Source organism: Anastrepha ludens, chromosome 2, assembly GCF_028408465.1.
Source record: "Anastrepha ludens isolate Willacy chromosome 2, idAnaLude1.1, whole genome shotgun sequence".
In the NCBI taxonomy this organism is placed as follows: Eukaryota; Metazoa; Arthropoda; class Insecta; order Diptera; family Tephritidae; genus Anastrepha; species Anastrepha ludens.
Window position 1 is genome coordinate 109,141,296 of NC_071498.1, and position 25,856 is coordinate 109,167,151.

At 34.4% G+C, this 25,856-nt stretch overlaps 1 protein-coding gene across 1 annotated transcript in view; it reads left to right on the plus strand.

The window, feature by feature from the left end:
* The window catches only part of LOC128855066 (ecdysone-induced protein 74EF-like), a 94,807-nt gene extending 69,204 nt beyond the window's left edge, over positions 1 to 25,603 (plus strand). The window contains exon 4 of the transcript XR_008453687.1: positions 21,116 to 25,603. The gene's annotated coding sequence lies outside the window, so the exon portion shown is untranslated. The remainder of the gene's footprint in view (positions 1 to 21,115) is intronic.
* The last annotated feature ends 253 nt before the right edge of the window (positions 25,604 to 25,856 follow it).

Below are 25,856 nucleotides of genomic sequence, written 5' to 3' on the forward strand. Positions count from 1 at the left end.
CTATACAAGGTGGGGCAAAATTACTCTTACAGTTTAATATAATTAATTGATAATTGTTTAATAAATAAAAAACCAAATATTTTGAGTGATAGAAATCTTTAATTTGACCTTTACGCGCTCCATTACTGGTCTGTTTGTATACTCCAGCTGCAGCTTCCTATTTCACAAGAGTCAAATATGATAGCCAATTGAATGGCGTCGTAATTTGCAAAAATTACAGAACTTCTGATAGGGTGATTAATTTTGCGCCACCTTGTATAAGGTAGAGGTGGCTTATTAAGGCCGGCGGGCCAATTAGATGTCCTAAATTCAGTAGTTTTCGCGAAGCGTTGTAGGATGAAAAAAAAAACAATTTGCCAAATGAAGTGTTGGGGATAGTTTAATATATATTTGAACTAAAAAAAAAAATTTGTACAATCTCCAACAATATATTGTAAGCCGAGTTATCAATAGATTCCCAGAGCGCCTTGCCACTGAAGTATCCAACTTCTGTACAAGATACAACTTGCAATTTTCATCTGAAAACAAAAAAAAAAAGATTATTAATTTTGATGTATTGTAATTATCTTCTATGTGAACTAGAAAACATCCAAAAACTTTTTTAAGCGACTTTTTTACCCTTGAAAAACCACTTTTTTTTCTACCTTCCCCGAAAATTCGAATTTTACGTGTTTCTTAGTTCTCATCGAAGATAATTACATCAAAATTAAGAATCTTTTTTTTTTTGTTTTCAGATGAAAATTGCAAGTTGTATCTTGTACAGAAGATGGATACAGGCGCTCTGGGAATCTATTGATAACTCGGCTTACAATATATTGTTGGAGATTGTACAAATTTTTTTTTTTTTTATTTCCAATATATATTAAACTATCCCCAAAACTTCATTTGGCTAATTGTTTTTTTTCTCATCCTACAACGCTTCGCGAAAACTACTGAATTTAGGACATCTAATTGGCCCGCCGGCCTTAAGTCATATTGATGAAAGTTTTGCATTGTTTAGTTCTTGCAAAATGTGTATTTTTAAATCCCGAAATATCGCGATTGTAATAACTGGTACCGAAAATATCGGGATTGTAAACATCTAAAAAATTGCGTCACGGCGTTTTTATTTGTTTTCAATAATTTATTGTACAAAATCTTTTTTATGCAAAAGGTAATCCAAAATTATATAAGTTTAGCTAGTAAATTTTTTCAGTGGTCATAATTTTATTAATGTAGACTGTATTCCTGACGCATTAAAATGTTCATCAAAATGAAAACCTCATCTTGCATACTTTGAGGCACAAGAACAGCACCACTTTTACCAACCTTTTACTTAAAATGTTTTCTGCTATCGAATCTCAGTAATATCTCCATTTTTGTTTTCGTCCAATCACCTCAGCTGAGTCGCTAAATAAAATTAGTAGAATATTTCCAATTTCACTGCGCTGGTTAATTTTTACTTTTCTTTCAATCCTTTAAAAGTCTCACCTCTTTTTTCGTGCATTTTCTTAAAGCTTTTAGTTTTCCGCTCCATCTTCGCATCTGGCATACGGCTGCCTTTTTGTTTTGTTTTTTTTCTTTGCTTGTTGCCTTTCTGCAGACATAAAGTCGATAAAGCTATTAAATATTTGTTCCAACAGCTTTCAAATTGGTATAAAATGCCGGTATTACATCATAAAAGAGCTGATGTGAAAAATTGTTGCATGCCACCTGGCGCCTATCAACGTACAGCGTAGCGAAAGCAAATGTGCACATAGTGCATTTAAATGACAGTTTGACGGTTTCACGATGTAAAATAATATTATTTCAATTTGTAGATACACAAGTGGCGGCACCTTTCAATCGAAAATAGTATAAAGTTAAAATAAAAAGGAAATCTTAAGCTTGTGGCTTACAAAATTTAGCAGACAGTGTTTTTTTATTTATTTTGTTTAAAAAATGTTTTTTTTTTCTTGTATAATTGTTCTATAATAATTTAAGCAATGCGAATGTGAATTCCGCTTTTTAGTTACCTTTAAGAGCACTCAATTTGCTAACACACGCATTCAACCTGGCTGCACCTTGGCCAATGGCACAACGGAATCAGACAATTCAAATGTCTTTGTTCCATTCCCTTTGGTGATATGGAGAATTTCTGGTTCTGTCCGGCTGTCTGTCGTCGACAATTATTTGTCTGTTTCATCATCTTCGCATAACACAATGTCGCTAGGTGCGGAAGCTTATATGTTTGCTGCTGTTTTTGCATCTACATCATTGTCACCTCGGTGAATAGTGCGCTCCCAGCCATGATTCTTCTCACACACTCTAGCATTGTGTTCGTCGGTGTGTGTGCGCAAACTTTTTACCGTTTGCCTGGCTCACATTGAGCAATTTTCTGATGAGTTGTGCAATACTTGCATTTCCTTGATTTTCTTACAAATTTTTGCTTTTCCACAATGCAAAGAGACGCTGCTGAAAAAATATTTGCCGTCTTGCTGTCAACCCATTGGTTTGGACCGCCGTCTGCGCTTTGTTTGGAAGCTTCCGTGCGTGGGTGTGTGTGTTTGGGTGTTAAAGTGTTTCAATATTGCACCAATATTTTTATTTCTATTCCTTCCTGCCTTCCTTAGCATTACTTACCGTTGGCGTCAACTTACTTTTTTTCTAATTTTTTTCACCTTTTTTCTATTTGTTTTTTGTTTTTTTTGTTTTACTTTCTTAACCAGTTCTTTTTGTCAGCAACTCTTGCCATTGTTGGCATTTCTCGTGTGTCTTTCTGACTGACAAATGTATTTTGCTGCTTCATCATTTGCGCCAACAACAAGAAGCCAAGCACTCACTCAACTACTTGATTTTCTTCTACATTTTTATTTTTGTAATTCTTACTGTCTTTTTGCAATGCGCCGCAGCTCAGCTGATTCGTGCAAATTTTCACAATTCTCAAATGCACCCGTTTCACGACTTGTTGGTTGTACTGCTATTGCTCCAAATGCTAAAGCTATTGTTATTACAATATATGTGTATACGTATAGTTGTTGTTGCTGTCAATGCTTTTCTCCATTCTTCTGGCTGGACAACTTTCAGAGCTTGCAACGACGATATTTTGCATTTTTTCTCTCAATGTGTACACCATTCAAATGCTGTGAATTCTTTATTTGAGCTGCTTATTCAGTCTTCACTTTTTCTAGTTTTTCAGATTTTCTTCCTTGTTTAGCTTTGGTTTTTAGTTTTTTTGTTTGTGAAAATATTGGGTTTATTTGTCGCGCTGAGTAGTCGTGGCTTCGTTGGTAGTCTCCTTTTAGTGCATAGAATGAATGCCGTTCGTTAGAAACAAGAAACAACGTCACCGAACTGTGGTCGTCTTTCTCATGGTTTTAAATAGATTGTAGTCGTGGTGCTGCCTTGTTTGTTTTGCTGTTTGACATTTGGTGTCTGACATTTAATTGCGAGACAGTTTGACATACGGAAGATGTTCAAGACCGGAGTTTTATTGTCTTCAAGTTGAGCGAAATATTTCTTTAATCCTGAGTTTTTTATGGGACTTAAGAAATGGCTATAATTTATTTAAAAGACAATTTTTTCTCAACCGAAGTCATGGCTGCGCAAGCTAGTAGTTATGCAGTGGTAAAAAGTATAAATTATGAAATAAATTTATGAACGACTTCAAGAATGCGGAGTCGTGAGTGCTACATCTGTTGTTATTATTTTTAGACCATTGGCAACCCTATGCAAAAACGTGTCTATATTAAATCTTCTTAAAAATTGTATATTTAACAACATGAAGCAGATATGTAATTGGGTTGAAGCGTTTTGATGGCTTTTTTATTCTTTGAGGCATGGTAACTCTATTTTAAAATATTATTTGGCTAAATTGTTCTTGAATACCTTGCCTTCAATAAGCAGGTTGCAATATTTTAAAGAAGTTACACTTAATTCATATAATTATTTAATAGGTGGTAGCCCTATTCCAAAATATTTTGGAATTATACCTTTCTCTAACAGCTCTTTTTCAAAATTTTATCAGCCACATTTTAATTATTGATTATTTAAAGTTTTTCGGATAGTCGAAATACCGCGCTGCAAGAGTTCGAAAAATAGTAAAAATATGGAAATTTTATTTACGTGATGTTCAGAAAATAAATCGAAAAAATATAATTAATCGGTTTTCATTTCTTTGTAATGAATATTTACATCAAAGTGATTTAGTCAACTGTGACTAAAATTACATCAATTGTGATGAATAATTACTTCATCGGTGCCTACAAAGAACCATTGGAGTAAGCTGCACAGCTGTAAGTCGAATTTGTTGAAAAAAGTCCTACATTAGAGCAAGATACAAAATCACATGCACACAAACGTCTGTAGCAGTTTTTTCACAGTTGCATGAAGAATGTGGCAGCAACTTTGCTCTGAGCCTTGTCGAATATTTAGATCGGTCAAATGATTGTCATTGTGCATGAAGGGTATTGAGATATTTGCATTTATTTACATATTTAATCAATTTTAATCTTTTCAGTCGGCGTCAACCCTATTTTACATTAATTTTATTCTTTCGAGTGGATGGCAGTCTTACTCAAAAACATACCTAACTATTTAAACTTTCTTGGACACTATTCAGTTAAAAAAAGACTGAAGTATAATTTTCTGCTTTGTTGGAAAGCCCACCATTTCTGACCTCAAGAAATCTGTTTTCGAATGCCACGTTTTAAGTACATTCGTTGAATACTTTTCTGATTTGGCTAATAACATGCATATGCAAGTAAAATTATTTTTCTTTTTAAAATTTTTTTGTAAAATTTGATGGGTCTTTCCACTTATATTGGGTTTTGAAGATATTTATCCCTCCGTACTAACTATAATCGGCAGTCACTTTAGTGATTACACTGTCACGCACTCAGCTGGATATTGCACCAAACGAATATTGTTTTCTTAAGATGGAGTCATAAGTAAGAAAGTGATTTCTCGCATTTTCGGAGTTTGCCCCCTAAATTGAGATATGGGCCTTCGAAGCTCGAAGTAAGCGTCTGGGTAAATCTATATATATAAAAATGAAATGATGTTCGTTTGTACGCACTTTTTTGGGCCGATACGAGGCCAATTTTATTCGTTCTTTTTTCATATTATACGGATACACTAGGGGAAGGTTTCTAGCAAAAAAATGTTTTTTTTAATATTTTCTTCATATAAAAAAAAGAAAAATCAAAATATTGAATATTGTACAAATTGTGTTTTTAGTGAAAATTCATTTTCTGTGTACAACTTTTTTTGAATAAATATACGAATTTTTCGTTATTGTGAAACGGTTTGTGTCGTGTTGCTAAGTTGCAAATTTTTTTCGACGGAGAGTAAACATAAACACAGAGGTTTGTACGCTGTGTTTTGTGTGCAGTTCATTTGTGAGAACAACTAGTGTGTTGACTAAGGATAATAGATTTACCAAGGTTTGCCAGACAAGAAAACAGTTATTCGCCTCTCGCCGCACACCAGAGCACACCACTTTATACCTTTCCCCATGTGATGTGGCAGAAAAAATTTGTTTTTTCAGTTTTCTTTGCGTATTCACATCGATAAGATTACAATAGAATACATTGTTCCCGGATTGATACGAATTGAAAAAAATTACATTACATTTTCGGAATGGCAGATTTAAATAAAGTTGTGGATTTATTTACCGAAGAGGATGAACACATGAATACACAAAATTCAGATAACTTCAACGATATGAGCATGTTTGAAGACATGGGAATTCAAATCGATGAGGACAATGTGATTGTTGTTTCAGACGAAAATTCAACGAACAACGACTCAAAGACGGAAATTATTCATCACGAAACGAAAACACAATCCGAAGTTCTCAATCGAGAACTGGAGCGTGAATACCATTATGATTGTAATGAGCTAAACACATTTGTAACATCAAATTTAACGAAATTGAATGACCAGCAGCAACATGTTTATGATACAATCATGAATAATGTTAGCCATGGAACTGGTGGATTGTTTTTCTTGGATACTCCTGGGGGAACAGGAAAGACCTTTTTGATTTCATTGCTATTAGCAACAATTCGATCAGATAATAACGTTGCATTGGCACTCGCTTCTTCCGGAATTGCGGCTACATTACTGGAAGGCGGTCGCATAGCACATTCTGCATTAAAGTTGCCTTTGAATATGCAGGTAAATGGAACACCAACATGTAATATTTTGAAAACATCTGGAATGGCAAAAGTTCTTAAAGTATGTAAGCTCATCGTATGGGACGAGTGTACTATGGGACACAAGAAACCATTGGAAGCACTTGATAGAACTTTGAAAGATCTACGAGGAAGCCAAGGAGTCTTTGGAGGTGCCATGATTTTATTGGCTGGAGACTTCAGGCAAACCTCACCTGTGATCCCAAAATTTACGGCTGCAGATGAAATCAATGCATGCTTAAAATCATCGTATTTATGGAGACATGTAAACACGCTTACACTTGCTACAAACGTACGTGTTCAACTACAGAACGATCCGTCAGCAGCTGAATTTTCACACCAATTACTGAAAATCAGAAGTGGCCAAATGTCTGTCGATCCAACAGGAATGATTACATGGCCTAACAATTTCTGCACTTTTGCACAGTCTAAAGAGGCATTGATACAGAGTGTATTTCCAAACATAGTTCAACATTACAAAAACCATGATTGGCTCAGCGAAAGAGCAATTTTAGCTGGGAAAAATAAGGGCATCAATGATATAAATGCAGCTATTTTGGATCAAATACCTCGTAACATAGTTGCATATAAGTAAGTCAATGGACACTATTACTGATCAAGATGATGTCGTAAATTATCCAACTGAATTCTTAAACTCACTCGATTTGCCAGGCCTACCACCTCATAATTTACGATTAAAAATTGGAGCAGTGATTATTATGCTGCGCAACATTAATGTGCCACGACTTTGCAACGGTACCAGACTCGCTGTGAAGAAGCTAATGGGTAACGTTATCGAAGCAACAATTTTGAAAGGGAAGTACAAAAGAGAAGACGTTTTGATACCCAGATACCCCTGATACCCCTGATTCCGACGGATTTACCATTCGATTTCAAACGTTTGCAGTTCCCTTTTCGCCTTGCCTTCGCTATGACAATTAATAAGGCGCAAGGACAGTCTCTACAAATGTGCGGTACTAATTTAGAATACCCAATTTTTTCTCATGGACAATTGTATGTATGTAGCTTGCTCACGAGTAGGCAAACCATCGTCATTATTCATTTACGCGAAAGATGAAAAAACCAACAACGTTGTCTACCAAAAAGTGTGACAATGAAAGTTCGAATGAAATTGTATCAAAGAGTTTGCTTTGCTTCGTATAAATTTTATTCTCTTTCAGCAAATCATTGAATTTATCACCTAGCGAATCGGGCGAGGGTACGCTAGTAATTATTTAATATTAATGTCTCTCAGTAACTATAAAAGGAAAAATGTGGTCGTGGTCCACTTATTCCATCTATTGAAATATCATACCACTTATTTGCAAAGAATTGTGTTATAGATGCTATAAAAGGGTCAAAGATCAGATCTTCTAAAAATTAAAAACCCTATATTTTGGGGCTAACTTCGAAAATTGGAGAAATTACTTTTTACAATACTTATGACTCAATCTTAAAAAAAAAATGGTTTGATCCAATACCCTAAAAAAATTTGATTTCGCCGGTGGTTATTAATATCTAGTAATATCTTGATTAGTATTTTTTTATTTTTTTATTTATTGTTTTTTTTATTTATTTGTTTATTTATTTATTTATTTATGGTTTTTTTTTATTTACTTGTTTATTTATTTATTTATTTTTTATTTATTTATTTATTGTTTTTTTTTTTTTTTAATTTATTTGTTTCTATTTATAATCGTTTCAACGCATTTCATCTTCACGAAAAGGATGTTGCAGTGTTTGTTTCAATTTGAAGTCTAATGGATAAGTTGGTGTCGACTCACCTAAAGCTTCGTCGAGCTCCACCACTCTGATAAAGTATAATTTTAATATTTCTTAAGACTAATCGACCTGCTGACGTTAAGGACTTTTATATATTATATAAATTTTTATTTATTGTTTGTATTTTCGACAACTGACCCTAGTATGATTTCGCTTTAGGTTTACATTGACTTGACCTTATTTGCGTTGTTATAGCTACCACAAATTTATTTTCCATCAACCAAAATTTATACCTACTCTTCTCCGCTTCTGCCTACGGCAATATGTGGTACGTCTCCCACCATCCAACGCAATACCCATTTTACTTCCAGGCAATTGAGTGTCCTATTTCAAGTCTAATCGTTGCCCATCGATTTGTCACCGTTTGGTTCATTCCATATACACCTTTGCTGTGCATTTTGTTCCCTACACTTTTTATAACTGTCTGGTGACAACTTCAATATACGTGGATACATGCAAAACTGTGAAAAAGAGGCAAAATGAAAGTGAAAACTCAACCTTCTTTACCAATATCATATATCACAAGAGTGTGCTGGCCTGTCCTAACTTTTTACCTATCAAAGCGCACATAAGTTGTCTTTCGCTTAAAGTTTTTGTTACCTTCCACTACTACCACGACCACCACCACCACTTTATTACGTATGTCCTTCGTGCAATTCATGCTGCTAATATAGTGTCATCAATTTATTGCCTTTCTTCTATTCTGCCACATGCCCGCCCGCCAAACAGACATACATACACTTGCAGAATAGGAAGAATGTTGTACAATATACATATATGCATAAGGTGTGCTGGGGATCCCGTAATTTGCAGTTTTGGCTGATTTGTTCCGAAAATTTCAGGACTAAGTGATTTAAAATCCGTTATAACGTATTACCTCTGTCAAGTTAAAAGAGTGGAAAATGTGCCATAAAACTTATTTAAAAAGTTAATTTGCATTCAAACTTCAAAATTTCGACTAAAAAAGTTTTAAATAGGTCCGTGGAAGAGGTCACGGACTCTTCTTTTATGCTGCGTCAAAAATGCATGGCGATATTCTAAAATAAATCAGTATCTCGTTAGATAAATATATCTAAATTGCGAAGAGTGAATTCGTTTTTCTGAACATTTTGATGCGTTTGATTCTGATACTATTGTAGCAAATAAGCGATGTACAACACATGCCAACAAAATAGCAGGTTCTTCGTCGGCGATTTTTATGTGCAAAAAATTTAATTGACTGTTAAAAGACTAAACTTTAAATGCTTTGCTATTTTTACAAAAACTTATTAAATTAAAAAAATCACTGCTTGACTATTGCCATGATTTTATAAATGTCTTCGTCGACTGGCCTTACAGGAAAGGAGTCATGAAAACACTGCTTTTTTGTTTAATGGGATGCTTTTATTGAGTATATAAACGGCGAAGGCTGCTTTAGATGCCTGCTCTGCCAATGCAGTAATCCAGTATGTAGCCTATTCAGCCGTAATTTTCAGCAATGTCGCACTAAAATGTTCATTAAAAAAATGTATTGCGAATATTGCATGTCTACTAAGTTTGTACTGAATTGAAGAAAATTATATTCCATAACTAATCCCGGCATTCCGTGTTTAGATAAAAATAAACAATTAGAGATTAATATGCGGACTAACGCTGACAGGAGCATCCCTACAACACCATATGTCAAATTGTAAATTTGTAGCAATGTTGATATGATAACATTTTTGTAATTTTTATTAAAAAAAGATTTAAGCTTATTAAATCCCAAAATACGTGCCTACTACGTTCCGTTCGGAACAAAAGGAATGAATGTTGATGAATCCTGAAATATCGGGATTACATAGAAAATCCAGAAATATAGGGATCAGCAGTTACTGTCATCCCAATATACACATAACTGTAAATATGTCGAATTGAAATTTGTCGGTTCGTATTTTGCCATATTTTACCGCTTCCTTGTTTCTTTGCCTTCAGTTGATTTGTCTGTATAAGAAAATATGTATCTGTACCAATCATTGCATTTGCTGTTGATCTTTCACTCATCATGCTTGTAGCTGCTCTACATACACCATATGGCATACGTGCGCTGCTATACACTACGGCTAAATTCCTTTAGCCTCTTTCCTTTCGTTATTTATCGTTAAATTATTCATACGAGTTTTGCAGTTCACTTCACCTTTTCCCAAGCGTTGCCATACACATTCCAACAAATGTACGCACCTATCAGTGCCTTACTTATCGTCGCTCCCCTTAACTTGTTGTACGTACGTACACTTTATGCCATGTGAGCGGTTGTCTGCTGGACTCTCTAGTGTTGACCAGTGCGCTGTTCTCAGTACATTTACGCAACATTTCGTTGCTAATGGCCAAGTGCGTAAAATTGCTGGGAAAATTACTGTGCGAGTGTGAGGCGTTAAAGCACACAAACTGATGCGCAACGTGTGACGGCTAGAGCACGACACATTGGATGGAGTTGTAGAACTGTCGAAATTTGCTGGACAACAGAATACGACTTGAAAGGCGTAGGTGTGAGTGCAACCGACTTGGATGCTGCCTTTGCATCACCAACTTCATAAGATAAGCATCTCTGGAATGTTGCATATTGATGTGATTTTCCACTTATCCCTGTACACACACACACACACACTTGCAGACAGATTAACATTTGTATGCATGTGTGTTTGGTGTTTCTTTACTGCTGCTGTCACCATACTGGCCTAGGAGCCGCACAACGCCACCGCCAGGCAGTGTGTAAAGCGATTTATGTAAGGATCAATCTCGCTATAGTACAAGCATTACCGAAGGTAGTGAATGAGGAAATTGCTCAACATCGGTTTGACGCTTGAGGCATGCATTCATCATTTGCATTTCGATTTTGGTTTCGATTTGGTTTGATGTACGATTCTGAATTATATTTGGATGTCGTCTCGGATGTGCACATTCAATTCACTCGCTATCGAATTTACTATTTGTATTTGTATTTGTATGCAAAATACATGTGCATGTAGGTATGTAGGTGGGTGCGCTTGTAACCATTTGTATTGGCGGAATTATTAATCCGGGCTAAATATGATGAATTTGCGTAGGAAACACACACTAAGCAACTGTCAAATATAACCGCATGCAAACACGTAAGATATCTCAAGCAAACGTATGTATGTGTGTATGGATTTGTATATTTCTGTGTTTGAATGAGTGATGTACATATATCTTGCCTGCAATGTGGAGCCACCGGAAGGCAACAGACAGCATGCCGAAATTGCTACAAGGATATATGTCCGCCTTAAAGTTGTGGTGGCAATTATTTTGTATGTACCCGTATGTATGCATGTTGGTACGTATCATGTATGCATGTATATGTGTTCATTTTGCCTTGTGCGTATGGGTATGTGTTGAGAGCATGTTTGTTGTGATGAATAGCTTTGTGGATGAATCTGGATTTGTGTTGCTGAACTGAAGAAGTGAGCAGCTTTATTGGCCGAATGGAGTAGTTATAATAGCTTATATGGATGCAAATTGAATCGGAGATTTGTGTGTCAATTTTTGCTGTAATGGGAAAATTCCAGGCGGCGAAAGTTTGTATAATTAATGGATTGCAATTTTTAATAAAGCTAATGCAGCTTATTTTTAAATAGAATTGAGAGAGATTTCCATGTATTGATAACTATGCTGGAACACTGTTTGAAATATTTGAAAGCCAACAAATTCAAAAAACTAATTTATTTTTATTTTTATTAAAACTGATTTGATTTAAAGACATTGAATATATGATTCGAACGAAATCCTATACATTTCGAAACAAGGAACTGTAGAAGTTTAGTTGGTGACCAACAGGGCGCTGCCTAGTTACAGCGTCGGCTCACAAACCAAATCTAACTCTTAAAGATGCTTGCAGGAAATGTAATGAGCCGGGTACAAGAGAAACCCTGGCTCATCGTTTATGCTACTGACAGGCTCTCCCGGAAAGTAGGTTATGCTACCTGGCTGCTTCTCAGTTTTGAAAGACTAGAATATATCCCTGAATTGGAGCGAACAGTACGTGCATCGCTCAAGGCACATTTTCTTTAAAATAGGACTTTGAGCTGGTATCGCTAAAAACCAAAAACCAAACTGCGTGGGTTCAGCCAGCCAGTATAACCTTACCTAGCCTATATCGCTTCGTTTATAAAGCGGTTGAATTATTAAAATTGAGGGTGCCTCACAAACCCTGAGAATCAAAACAAAATTTTAAGTAAATAAATGGTACGCCGTAGTCGAATGGGTTGCTGCGTGACTCCCATTTGGAAATCAGAGAGAACGTAGGTTCGATTTTGCTGAAAGACCAACATGAGGAAAAAGTTTTTTCTAATAGCGGTCGCGCCCCGGCAGGCAATGGCAAGCCTCCGAGTGTATTCCTGCTATGAACGGCGTCATACCAAGGTCTTTACGCAAAATTCGTCTCAATGATGTCTCCGAAATGTCCAATTGTTGAGAACGACGGTGAACTGATGTTCCTGGTGATTCACGAACACTCTCGGCCACAGCAGCAATATTTTCGGGTGAACGCACGGTTTTTGGTCGGGCACGCGTTGGTTTGTCAATAAGCAACCCAGTTTCTCTTACTTTTTTCGCAAAGTAACACACATACGCTTCATTCGGTGCTTTTTCTTCTTCCCATTGCCGTACGTAATTTTCGTACACATTCTGCAACATTACCATGATTTTCAAAGTAATGCCGCAATATTTCCCAGCGTTCTTTGAGCGTATACACAACCATTTTCGTTCAGCGGAAGAATAAAACCAATTTTCTGTCAAATCAGATGACAGCTAAGTGTTACCATTCTTCAAATAATACCTAGTTCAAATCCGTAACGATAGATGGCGGGCCCTATAGTTCATTCTATAACAAATACCATATAATTCTAAATTTCAAATTCTGTAGACGATTTAAAACACTGGACAAACTTTCATAAAAATTTCAAAACTTTTAATCAGATTTTTGTTTTTAAAGCGCATCACCGTATAGGGGAAACTTGTAAAAATCACCAACCGTCCTGAAGCGGCTGGGGTATACATTTTTTGGTTGGCTCTTGCATCCCAACTGCAGCCAGCCTATTCCTTGTTCATTGTGTAAAAACTTTTCGCGTTTGTAGCCATGCCTCAACCACTTCATAGCTCCAATATCGCCCCTACGCCTTGTACTCCAAAATGAAGTCGCATGGTATGGAGGTCAGCGAAATGCGAAGTTGTATGAGTTGCGTAGAGTTGGAGGGAAACGATGCACTGTGTAATAGTCCATATTTTAATTTTGCTATTAACGTAATGGAGCGGTTCTATATCCAGTGTTTGAATGCTTGATAAAAAGTGAATTGAAAATTTTTTAAAAATTCAATTATTTGGAGATTTCTTCGATGTAGAAATTATTATCTTCGATTTTTTTTGTTTTTAAAAGTTTCTGTTTTTTTTTTTAATTTTTGGAATAAAATACTTAATAAATTTTTGTTTTTATAAGATTTTAATTTCTTGAAACTGAGATTTTATTCTTATTTTTGTGTTAATAGCTGAGTCTATACTATGCTCAGTTTCACAATGGGATTCGCACAACTTTCGAGTTATCTGAGGGGAGTATTTTTCAAAAAAAGTTTTTTCTTAAAAATGTTAAGCAAAGAAGCAAAAAAATTGTAAATGTACAATAACTTTTTCCCCCAAAACGAAAAACAGACATCTGTACATATTTTTATCCTAAAATATTAAAAAAAAAACACAATCTGTAAAAATGTTGAAAGGAACCGAAGATATTTCACTTTAAAAAATTCTATGAAAATCACCGTTTGCTTTTCGGGAGCTTACCTGTTTATTTCTTGTTATGCCCAGTCCTACAAATAAATCAATTTTTAGAAGAATTTGCCGTACCAAGTGATTCTATCGTTTGAGATGGAATCGCGTAGCTGGTTTGTGCCTTGTTGACATGGAATTACACCTCGTATAGCGATTACTGCGAAAATTCTATATACACATACTTAAGAAAAATATGCATACCATAGAATAGTGAAGCTTTTAGTTCTTTGGAATAGTTCTTAGGTTACCTGGGTACAATTTTGTTCTTTTGGAGAAGCCACTGCATTTATATAGATAAAAATGTCTGCAAATCCCATTTTGTTAAATATTTTCAACCTGACGTCGATCCTCTCTTATCTGCGTGAAAATATTTTTTTTTATAAAACTAATTTTTCGTTCTTCTAAATATGATCTCAGTCGGTGTGCAAATATGATTTTTGAAAAAACATCGACTCTAGCACCCTTTAGTGGTTCTATTACGGTAAACGTATTTTTTTACATATACGCAATTTATTTATTATAATTGTTGAAAATGAGTCAAATGGGTTGCATCCAAACAAACTTGTAAATATTGAAGTTTTTTATCTATTGGTTCGCCTGCTCTATATAAGTATGTAATCCTTATTGTCTCATGCTCCTACACACAGCTCTACTACATTCAAAATCAATTTAGTAATCACAGTTATTTGAATATTTTCACGTTTAATAATTTGCTTCCAACAATTTCACCACCGATCGTCTCTAAACTTAAATATTAATTTCCCAAATGATAATTCGCATTCAATGCGGTTTGTAGTGGTAACCTTAAATGTTCTTCTCCTAATAGATTGCGCTGTTTGTAGTTGTTGCTATAAACAAGCACATAAATCAATTTATTAATATTCCGTACTAATTGCACTACTGCACTTTGGAATAATTTCATGATCACTCATACGACCTGCCATCCAACTATTGGCGCTTCTACCCCACGCACAGTTACACGTACACATACTTGTGAGTGAGAAAATGTACTCAGTTGGGTGTTTATTATTATTCAATATCTCTTAATGTCAGCTAAGCACAGGTGTGTGAATTGAAATTTATGCAAAGCGAATTAGTTGCAAGCGTATACGAGTATGTGCATGTGTGTATGTATGTATGTATATGTACGCATCGATAAAATTGAGAAATGTTTGTGCCATCTTGCAATTACTCTAAAGAGCCATATGCATTTGCATGTGTAATGGGTTTATGAGTATTTGCTGAAGAGAATTCTCAAAGCTTTGTGTGGCTACTATTGCAAATAATGAAAACCGATTTCCATCTATTGATTGTGAACGTTGATTGAATTAAAAAAAAAAAATTACTTCCATACGAAACTGCTTTTCATTGAGTGTCTATTCACAATCAATTGAAAACGACTGCAAGCATTTTGTGAAAGAGTAATGGGAGTGTGTACGCTTATACAAGTCTAGGAATATATTTGTCTTAATATTTCCGAATAGAATTCTTAGAAATTGCACAATTTGTGATTTTGGATTTTCGTTTTGTATTTATTGGCAAATGTATGTATTCATTCCGAAAACAAACAAGAAATAATCCATCTCACATTTGTCGGTCTTAGGCTCCTATTAGAATAATCGGGACTTGAACAAATCACTTTTAAGGTGTAAGAAGAGCGCAAGGTGTATTTTTCGTTGGCAATTGTAGATGTTCGAAGGCGTTATGGTATAAAGCAGATCAAATGGATGCAATCAGCAGCGGCTGCACAATTTACTTTATCAATTTTCAGTACTGCTCCGCCGCGTTTTGAATCTGGTACCGTATAGTTAAATCAATCCAACTCAAGTTCAAACTCTACCCGGCGCTAAACCACAACCAACGCGAAACTCGCTGAAGGACCATTGCCGAAAACAGCTTCGAACAAATTCCAAGCGCTCTTGTTCGCCATAGTGCTGGAATTAATCCACCGAGCGGATTTCGTAGGCTAACCTACTATTTGTCGATCTTGATTGATGGGGGCTGAATGTACTCTCTCAAATTAAACCATCGAACCAACTGCACGAGTGTGGCATCGTAAAGTGGTGATGACTTTTTGCGCAAAGTCTGCTGGGATGTCAGCTTTTCGATTTCGATTTAATTTTTGGGATTTCTTCAAGTTGAAAAATTTTTTTTTGGTGTCTTTTTCCAAGTCAGATCTCGGCAGTTCTTTTTAAAAGTTTTATAATTTTCTTTAAATTAAATAAATAATAAAAAATAAGATTTCATTTAATTTCATTTCATTTATTGCCCAAAATCATTTTAACATAGGAGTTTACAAAGTTATGATAAAATTAGATTATTTAGCATTATCCTAACATACATTTGCATTTATCTAGGAGTTTAAAACTTATTTTTCTTTTGATTATACAATAGGTTATCATTATTATTTGGAATGTCTTTGGCATAATTTTAAAACTTATTTATATTCTCCCAAAAAGGGCTTAAGATTAAATATAATAAGATTATGCACAATTTTTTTGTATATTTGTCACATCAACACTTAGATTTGTTTTTTTTTTTTATTAATAGCTGAGACTATGCTAAGTAATCCTTACTAGGTTCTATTCCATTAAAATGTTCTGATGTTCTTGTTAGTAATCGGTTGAAAGCCACAATAATCATGCCAAAAAGGTCCCAATCTTCCTGGAAAGATGAGATTGAGAGAAAAGCTTGAAATACCCTTTTGTATGCAGAGGTTGTGGACAGAATTCGTAAGAATTTTCCATTCGATTTAAGGCGAACTTTACGCAAAGTGGTCCTCCTGCAGCAACCGCTCTCCACACGACGGCTCCACACAGTCTTCGGCACACAATTTGCGACATTATCTATTCGTTATAAGCAGATTTTAATAACTTAGTGACGCATGCTAGCACAATAGACCTTTTGTTATTGGAAATTCAGCTGAGGTTTTTTATTGAAGCGATAGCAACAGATGTGCTGTCTAAGATGCTCCACTTGTGGCAGCTAGAAAAACAATCACAAGAGGCAGCAGCACAACCACAAAAGCGCTGTAATGTCCTAGGGCTTTGTTTTTGTTTTATAGACAAAAATTTTCCACGCACACTCACACAGCATTTGCTTGCACGTGTTGCTCTATGAAGCGCGCAACAATCAGTGAACTTAACGGCAAGTGCGTTGCGCTTTGTTGCTTTGCTGCTTTGCTGCTTTACAGATTTTCTCTTTGTTTGTAGATATATTCGCTTTCCTACACCCCTACAATCACAAGGCTGCTCATTGCACATATTTTCATATGTGGATATTTATTATTATCTGCCTTTTCGGCTTCCATGCATACGTCTACTATGCGCGTATGAAAGAACAAAGTTAATATTTACGTTTTTTCTCTTCAACGCGTTGAAATATTCTAGAGCATGCACAGTTCGGTACATGGGAAGTGTGTGTGTACATATGACACTACTAATATATGTATGTATTTATGTATGCGCACTCTGTCATCTAGGCTGCTTGTCAATTTATTGGCGTATAGCTTTCTTTTTCTGCTGGTTCTTTTTAACGAATGCTGGCACTGGATATTTTCCAAAAATTTGCTATCTCTGCTGCTGATCTACTAATGATGCCAATACTGTTAGCTCACTTTATGTGTATTGTGTTTTTTTTTTTTTTGTCTGTGGGGCTGAGGGGAGTTAACGCATGCCATGCAAATTTATTTAAGTCGTTTAGGCCACATTTAAAACTCTTTTCCAGTCTATTTTTCGCAATTTGGTTTTGTCTGTCTGCGCTTATTTTTATGGTGAACGCTGTTACTTCAGGTACTTCAGGCTTGTAAAATGTGAGAAATCCTATGAGACGACTTAGTGCTTGATATATTCGCTATTACTAATCAAAACGCCAAAGCTGAATTATAATTATAATTCTTTGCCTTATTGAAGTCCCAAAATCGATATTTTTATTTTGTTTTAATTATTGTTTTTATTTTTTACACCATAATTTAATGTCGATCGGGCTATCCTCTTGCCTTGTGACCTTCGACCAATAATTGTGAACAGTTCTAACCCGCTCTAGAAAGAACAAATCATTACTCCGAAGATTTTTTCGAGGCATGTGAAAATGAATGCGCTCCAAGAGTAAAGGCGAGTCAACTGTCTTGCTTATAATATCGAAAACAAAGCAGAGTGAAAGTATAATTCTTCTATTTTGTAACGACTTTAAACTTAGCAATTCACACCTTGCATTGTATGAAGAAATCGGACCACTGAAGTTTAAAGGTCTTAGTGCAACACGCAGAAATTTCTTTTGAATGCGTTCAAGTCTCTTGATGTGGCACTGATGATACTCGTATGGCCCCCACAGAAAACCGGCATACTCCAGCTTTTAATGTAGAAGCGAAGTAAATAGTGACTTTAAAATTTATGGATGCGCCAAATCGAAAGCAAAACGCCGAATAAAGGCAAATGCAGAATACCATTCGGCGATAGCAAAAATCAAATGACGTATAAACTGAAAAGTGGTAGAAAAGATTACCCCAAATCGGTAATTTCATTAGAAGAAGAATTTAGTTGCAAGTTCTTTATAAAATAAGAGGGGGAAATTAAATGCTTAGACTTGGAAAATGACACATGAGCACATTTTTTAATATTTTATTTTTATTTTATTTATTGAAATAGATTCCTATTAATGTCATGCCACGACGTTGACTGAATAGTCCGATTGAAGATTGTATAAATGAGACATGCTTAATATTGTGGTAAAAAATCGTCGTCTGCATGCTACAACGGTTTTGACAAATTGAAAACCTTTAAAATACCACAAATTTTCATACAATTTTTGAGCTTTTCAATCAGAATTAAAGAAACAAAAATAAAATGCAGAGTTTTATAACCCTTTTTTATTTTGGAAAATTGCAAGTTTAAAGCGACTCGAAAATCGTTTTGATTTTTGCCATTGTATTTTTGTCGGTCTTGTGCGTTTTCTCCTTATAACGTATGCTGGAAATTTTTGTTTAATTTTTTATATACAGATAGATTTTTTCATCTAGAAGAAAGTACTCTACAGTACAGTAGTCTGATTTAATTTAAGGTACTGGTTTTATAAAAACACAAAAATAAATTAAATATGTACTCGTTCATTATGTTACAAAAACCTTATAGATACGAGTTTCAAATTCTCGAAATAAAAAAACCTTCAAAAAACTTTGATCAAAATTTCAGACTTTTTAATCTGTATTGAAATTTTCTGGCCCATTGAATTTCGGTATGATAAGGTGCGCGTTCAAAGTGTTTCAAAAGTCTTGTTGTCTGTTAATAATTTTTTCCCTTCCCGCTGAGTTGCGTATTTTCTCCATATAAAAAATGCGATGTATTCGTTACACTTTTTTATAAGTATTGGGTAAAGTTTCAAGCTTCAATTTATATGGTACGAGTAGTACAATGAACTTTAACTTTATAAAAAACTAAACATGAGAAAAAAAAAAACTAAAGAAGAGTAGTCGAAACTGGTGAAAATAACGCTGTCTAGCTATTGAGCTGTCAACGGATGTATAAGTGCCATGTGTGAGTGTAGCGTGGAAAGTAGACCACAATTGAACTAATGACTAGCGGTTAGGATCTAATAACTAATTTAAGGTTAGAAGTGAGATTAATACATATTTTAATTCTCAATCGCTTGCCAATTGCTTTGATATACGAAGAGATCAATTCATGGAATGGAACGTTTAGAAATGCTTAGCTACTCAATACAACTATAAGATGAATTAAAAATTGTTGTGCATATTTTTGCTTTATTTCGATTATGAAATTTATATAAAATAGTTAGGATTTTCCAATTTGGTTCAAACTTTTATCCATTAGGTAGCCAGTTCTGGACAGTGTAATTTATTTGCGTTTATTTTAAATTCGTTTGTTGGGGAATTTCTTTAAAGCTCTCATTATTCGTTATCATAATTTGGGGAAATGTTTTTTTAAATCATATTTTCACGTAATTAAACCTTTTTTATTTCCCTACGAACATTCACGTATCGCTTTTCGTTTATTAATTGGTAACCAAAATAAAAGTCAAAATGCTAGCTAGCTGGGGCCACCCCCCAGGGAATGAATTGACGAAATTTCGCGCTTGTGTCTATATGCAAGTTACATCAACACATGCCCAGTTAGCTAAATGGAACAATAGCAAAACAAAAAACGGATGTGTGTATCAAATTCTGCTTCATTAGTCTGCAAATAAGTTAATATGACGAGCATTTTCATGTAGAGCTGGTTGCCCTGATTTGCTGCTTAATTGGAATTCATAGAAAACCAAAAAAAGGAAAAAACAAAGAGCAGAAGAAAAACATAGCGCACTTGAATTTTCAAGATTATAAGTCTGTATGTATAATGACATCAATTGCACTCGCGAAAATTCCTTTATTTTGTCGCTTAGTTGCTTAGCATTTAATTATTAGTCTTTTTTTAATTATCCTGCTATTCAATTTGATTTCATTAATCAAAAACCAAACAAAAATCCTGATAATTTTCAGTAATTCGCAGAAATATTCAAATCAGGCAATAATCGTTCCGAAACACACAGGCGGTTAACGCTAGTGCAGGCGTGGGTGTGAGACGATTTTTCGATCAAAATTCAATTAGTGAAGCACGCACTCAAATTGTTGCATACTTTCTAGGCCAGCAGTTTCTGAAATGGCACTTGTGCATGCGTCAAAGGTCAGTTTTTTTTTTGTTGTGCACATAAAAATAATTTTTTTTTTATAAAATGTTTCTTTTATTACAATTCACTTATCAAAAAAATTTTATGAAACAAAAAGATTACTGGAATTTTTGTGATTTTAACAAAAATGAAAGAAAACTATTTACCTCTATAAATGCGATTTTTTTTTTTTTGCTATTGAATTCCTGTTTACTTTACTGTAAGCGTGTGCAATTTAGTAATAATCTAAAAATGTATATTTGGAATTTTGTTTGTCCTTTGGTTCGTTTATTGAAATCTCAGAAATTTTTCTAATAGGATGCTATTTGTTTTTTTTTTTTCATAATTTGTATTAGATATTTTAATTAAAAATTTTTTACATAAATTCCCTTTGTAAATACGTGGCATTTATGTAGTTTGGTATATTTGGAATTTTATTTGTTTCCCCCCCTTTGCTTGTCGTTGTTTGCGTTGTAGAGAAGTTTCTCTATATTCGTATGTCTGTATATGTGTATGCGCGTAGTTATGTCTATGTTTTTTTTTTTTTTTTTGTTTTTCTGTTGTTTTGTTTTAATGTACGTACGTCAAATGAGTGTTGTTAACTCGATATTGTGCATTCTGTATAGTAAATAAATTGAATTGTAATGTTTTGTAAAACTTTTGCTAGTTTATTGGTAAAAACTAAATTTTTATTTTTGTGTTTCCCTCTCTTCTCGTTTCAGGTAAGACTCGATGAACAACTTTTATGTAAATTAAATAATTTGGTAAGCGAATAATTTAGTAGAATAAAAATATGTTGATGTGAATAGTGTTGGAAAATATTAGGATACTATTCAGCCATGGTTGATATGCTGCTTGCGCTGTGTTTACCCACAGGGCAGCCGTAGATTTAAAATCTGTGGCGGATGAGTTCACAAAAACAAAAACAAAGCAACCAAATTTTCCATTTTTATTATTATTATTATTCACAATTTGAAGACCTTTCTAAGCTTCAAAAATCTATTGAACAACCGATTTTTATTTTTGCCTTAAGACAAGCTCGATTCGTTTCTAGCACTCAAAAAATTTGTTAAAAGATATTTCTTCTTTCGGGGCTTAAGCGATGTTCAATGGCCTTCTAGTCCCAAAGAATCTTTTCAAAAATAGTTTGTCATTTTTTAAGAAATGTTCGATAGGATTTTTTAAGCAATATTCCTCCTAATTTGGAGCTAATCAATCTTCTCTTTTGGGCTTAAGCGATGTTCGATGGCCTTCTAGTCCCAAGGAATCTTTTCAAAAAGAGTTTGTCGTTTTTTAAGAAATGGAGCTAATCAATATTCTTAACCTTGCTTGTCTTAGGGTGACCCAAGGCATAATACAACTGTTTATGACTACAAGAAGTTTCACTGCGCACAGGGTAAATTTCTAGCCCATTTCTTCTGGTTGAAGTGAACCGCATTATTAAACGTCGAGTACTTTAGCCTTTGATCTTTATATTTCTGTAGAGTGAAATACGAATTAACAAAAGACATCTCTATGGTTTTGTCAGTTATTTAACTCTAATTTCTGCAACAAAATACAATAAATAGTGGAAAAAACATAAAATAAACAAAAAGTAATAAATAAAAATACAAAAAATAATAAATAAAAATATAAGAATATAAAAAAACCAATAAAATGAAAAAATAAATTCACTAATTAAAAAAAAAGGATAGAAAAACTAAAAAAACATCGATTCTATCCCTTCTTAATAAATAATTTCAAATGAGCTCCAAACAACTATCTAGCTGATAAATTCTTTCTGTAACAACAAATGTGATCCCTATGCATAAATCGTGGGACACACTTTTTTTATTGTCTAGGGAAAATTTCGCATGCACATGAAAAACTATAGATCTTATATACTAACGAGTCATATTCAGGTTTTAAATAAGTTTAATATTTTAAAGGACTTTAAAGTTTGAAAAGACTATATGAAAAAAGTGTGATTTTTTGAAGATCGTTTTTTTTTTTTTGTTTTGTTTTTTTTGTTTGAAGAATATGATTTTTTGTTTTTAGAAGATCGATAAAATTTTGCCACATTCCGTCTTCAAATTGAAGCTTAATATTTAATTACAAGGACCGCTATTTCTTTTACGTGCTTACGAAATTTTAAGATGTGCGGTCGACAGTTTCACGCGCAAGTTGGATATTTCCGGAATACAAAAGAGGAATTCACAGAGAGAATGTTGGTTCAAATCTCGATGAAACCAAAATTAATAAAAAAAAAATTTTTCTAATAGCGGTCGCCCCTCGGCAGACAATGGCAAACCTCCGAGTGTATTTTTGCCATGAAAAAGCTTTTCATAAAAATATCTTCCGTTCGGAGTCGGCTTGAAACTGTAGATCCCTCCATTTGTGGAACAACATCAAGATGCACACCACTAATAGGAGGAGGAGCTCGGCCAAACACCCAAAGAGGGTGTACGTGCCAATTATATCTATATATAAAGATATGCAGGCCGGTTTTGTAATTCACCTCCAAGTGAAATCTTTTGGCAAGTGCATTGAAACTCACTAGGAAATTAATTTTAGAGCCATCACGATAGGTTTGGTTTAAGCTTCTTAACATCTACCTATTTTAGTGGAGCCAAATTAGGCGAAAGCAATTCAAAAATATGCGATTGATCTAAAAAATATTGTAATATTGTAGTCGAGGTATTTCGCAAGACGCCTCTAACGTCATATACGCATTTGATGCACTTTGTACTACCAGGCTCACAATCGGTCCAAATAGTCATCATTGTTCGTTTGAAATTTGTTTTATAGAAATGAAAATTCGCTTGCTAAAAACGTTTGCCCCCGGCGAGAGCTAAAACATTATTCAGAACAGCTTGATAAAATACATAGAAAAACGTGGCTTCGATCTCTTCAACACATCAGTACGCAAGTTGAACAATACATTCAAAGATTTCTTTTGCCTGCCAACGTCATTTGAAATTGGCAAATCGTGGCTTATTTGTTGCACCTTCTTCGTTTGCGCTTACCGTTCGCTTAGCAAATTCCTTTTATTATTTCGCCTGCACGAGTGTGTGTGTGCGTGTACTTGCGAATCTGTGGCATTAACCTACCAATTGCCTTTTTGACCCACCACACCTTTCACCAACTCACTGCACTACACTGCTGACACCGCCGCACAAAATCTTATTCACACACTAAAGCACCTTTGGAATTTCATACCTCCAGTTTCAAGCACAGCATAGTGAGCACTATAATTGAATTTTAAATAAGCCCATCCATTTACTGAGTTACCTACATGCTCGCATTTGCCATTTTTGTTGCTCTCGTATGCTGGTGTGTTGTGTGTATGTTGATTGCCATTACTTGCTTATATGTGTACTGTCTACATTTAACTGTAAATAAATTTAGTAGATTTTTCTTACGAACTTACCATCAACCGAGTACCTGGCACTTAAACTATCGCATTTTATGTGGTACTGTGCGTACAGCTCCCAAAAGTAGTGTGGCAGCAGCAGCAGCAGCAATAGCAGCTTTCGCAGTCAGGTTCTTATGACTACTTGGGTATATGAAATACTCGAGTTCACATGCATACATACATACATACATGCATATATTTAACTCATATTTGCCGCTAGTGTGGCTTCGAGCAATGCTTTAGTGCATATATACATGCTTATACATATATTTCTGCAGTGTATGCGCTCGTGTCGCCAACAAACCAACCAGTTAGCGAACGGCCAACCTGTCGTATACGTAATGTAATCTCATTGGACGGGTGCTGTGCACTACTTAAATTCGTACGTTTGCCGACTATTTCGTGCTTTCCTTCGTTCTTATTATTGTTGTGCATGGCTGTGGCATTTTCAGCATCTTCGTGCACTTCATTTCAGCGTAATTCACTTATGTGAGTACCTACACACACTTATGTACACACGAATACATACATGCATGTATATGGCCCATGTGTTGTGCTCTTGGATATGTGCTTCAATTGATTTTGGTGCTGCATTGGCATTCTTGCTATCGTTCTTCTTCTTCCTATTTTGGCCTCTAAATTGACAGTTAAGAGTGTATTTTCTGCAGCTTACTATTTTTTACGGTTCAATAACAGGATTTGCACTCAGCTTATATGCGATTTTCTTGTGAAAATGCACTGAAATTTTATTTTAGTTTTTTCTCTTCACTTCTTTTGGGCTATGTATGGCACCGAAGATACTTCGAATTTTGTCTATGGAAACGTTTTTTTGTTATTACCTCATAGGATGGGTAATGAAATGCAGCTAAATTAAATAATATGAGTTGACTGCTGTGAGGTTTGGATATACCTATAAAGAAAATGGAGACTTAAAAAATTGGGTGGCAAGCATAATGTGCTAAATATGACTTCGTAACTTCTACATTGTGAATGCAATCGAAAGGTTTTATAGTTTTTGGAATTACCAACTCGTTTTCATTTTAAATTAGAAGAGGGTTGTTATACGATACGACTGTTGGGTCGTTGCTAATCTTTTTGTACCCCCACACGTCCATCGTTTTTTGAACTTAGTCCGTCACTACGTGCCAATCGCAGATGTGTATGAAAATTGAGCAGAACTCAATCAAAATTTACTGCGTTAGGCATATTCCACATTTGCTATTTATTTCGTTGTCATGGTTTCTTCGTCAATTCTGCCAAAAATTGGTGAATTTGTAGGCTTGAGTATAATAAGAAGCAAATTTAAAAAAATTAATGAAAATTTAATATTTTTTCTTTTCTTTGTAACATTTTTTTATGATGTATGAAGTGAACTGTTTTTTGGGAAAAGAAAAATTATTTTGAAACTTTCACGGCTTAATGAGCACAGCCTTAGCTGAAAATAGGAATAATAACTAAAACATATGAGTTTGTTTTGAAAAAAAAAAAAAAAAAAAAAAAACACAAACAAAAATAAAAATGTTTTTCCGAATTTTTTTAACAATTATTTTTCCCAAAAAAATTATATTTCAAAAAGCTACAAAGCTAAAAATATACCTAAAAATATTTAAAACAATGGATAGCAAAATTTCCAAAATAGAATAAACCTCAAAAATTCTAAATGTTTTCCAAAATTTTTTCATTTTACTGCTTACGAGTATTCTAATCAAAGTCCTAAAATACGGAAATTTTTAGAAGAATTGTCCAAAGTGCTTGGATCCATTGGAATCGTTCGCGTCATACAAAAAAAAAAAAAAAAAAAAAAAAAAAAAAAGATTCTCACAGTTTTAGCATTGGACTCAAAAGAATAACCCGAGTTTTCAAAAACACCAGTTAACCGAGTGCCGCTAACAAATGAAGGAACGTTAAATTTTCTAAAATGTTTGCTCCATCTATTTTCGAATTATGAGAAAATAAAATTACTGTAAAATAATTTCAAAATCAATTTGTGCACGTTTTTGCACCACACTAATATTTCTTGTCACGTATTCTTCATAAAATACTTTCTGAACACTTTATGCCTTCCGCAC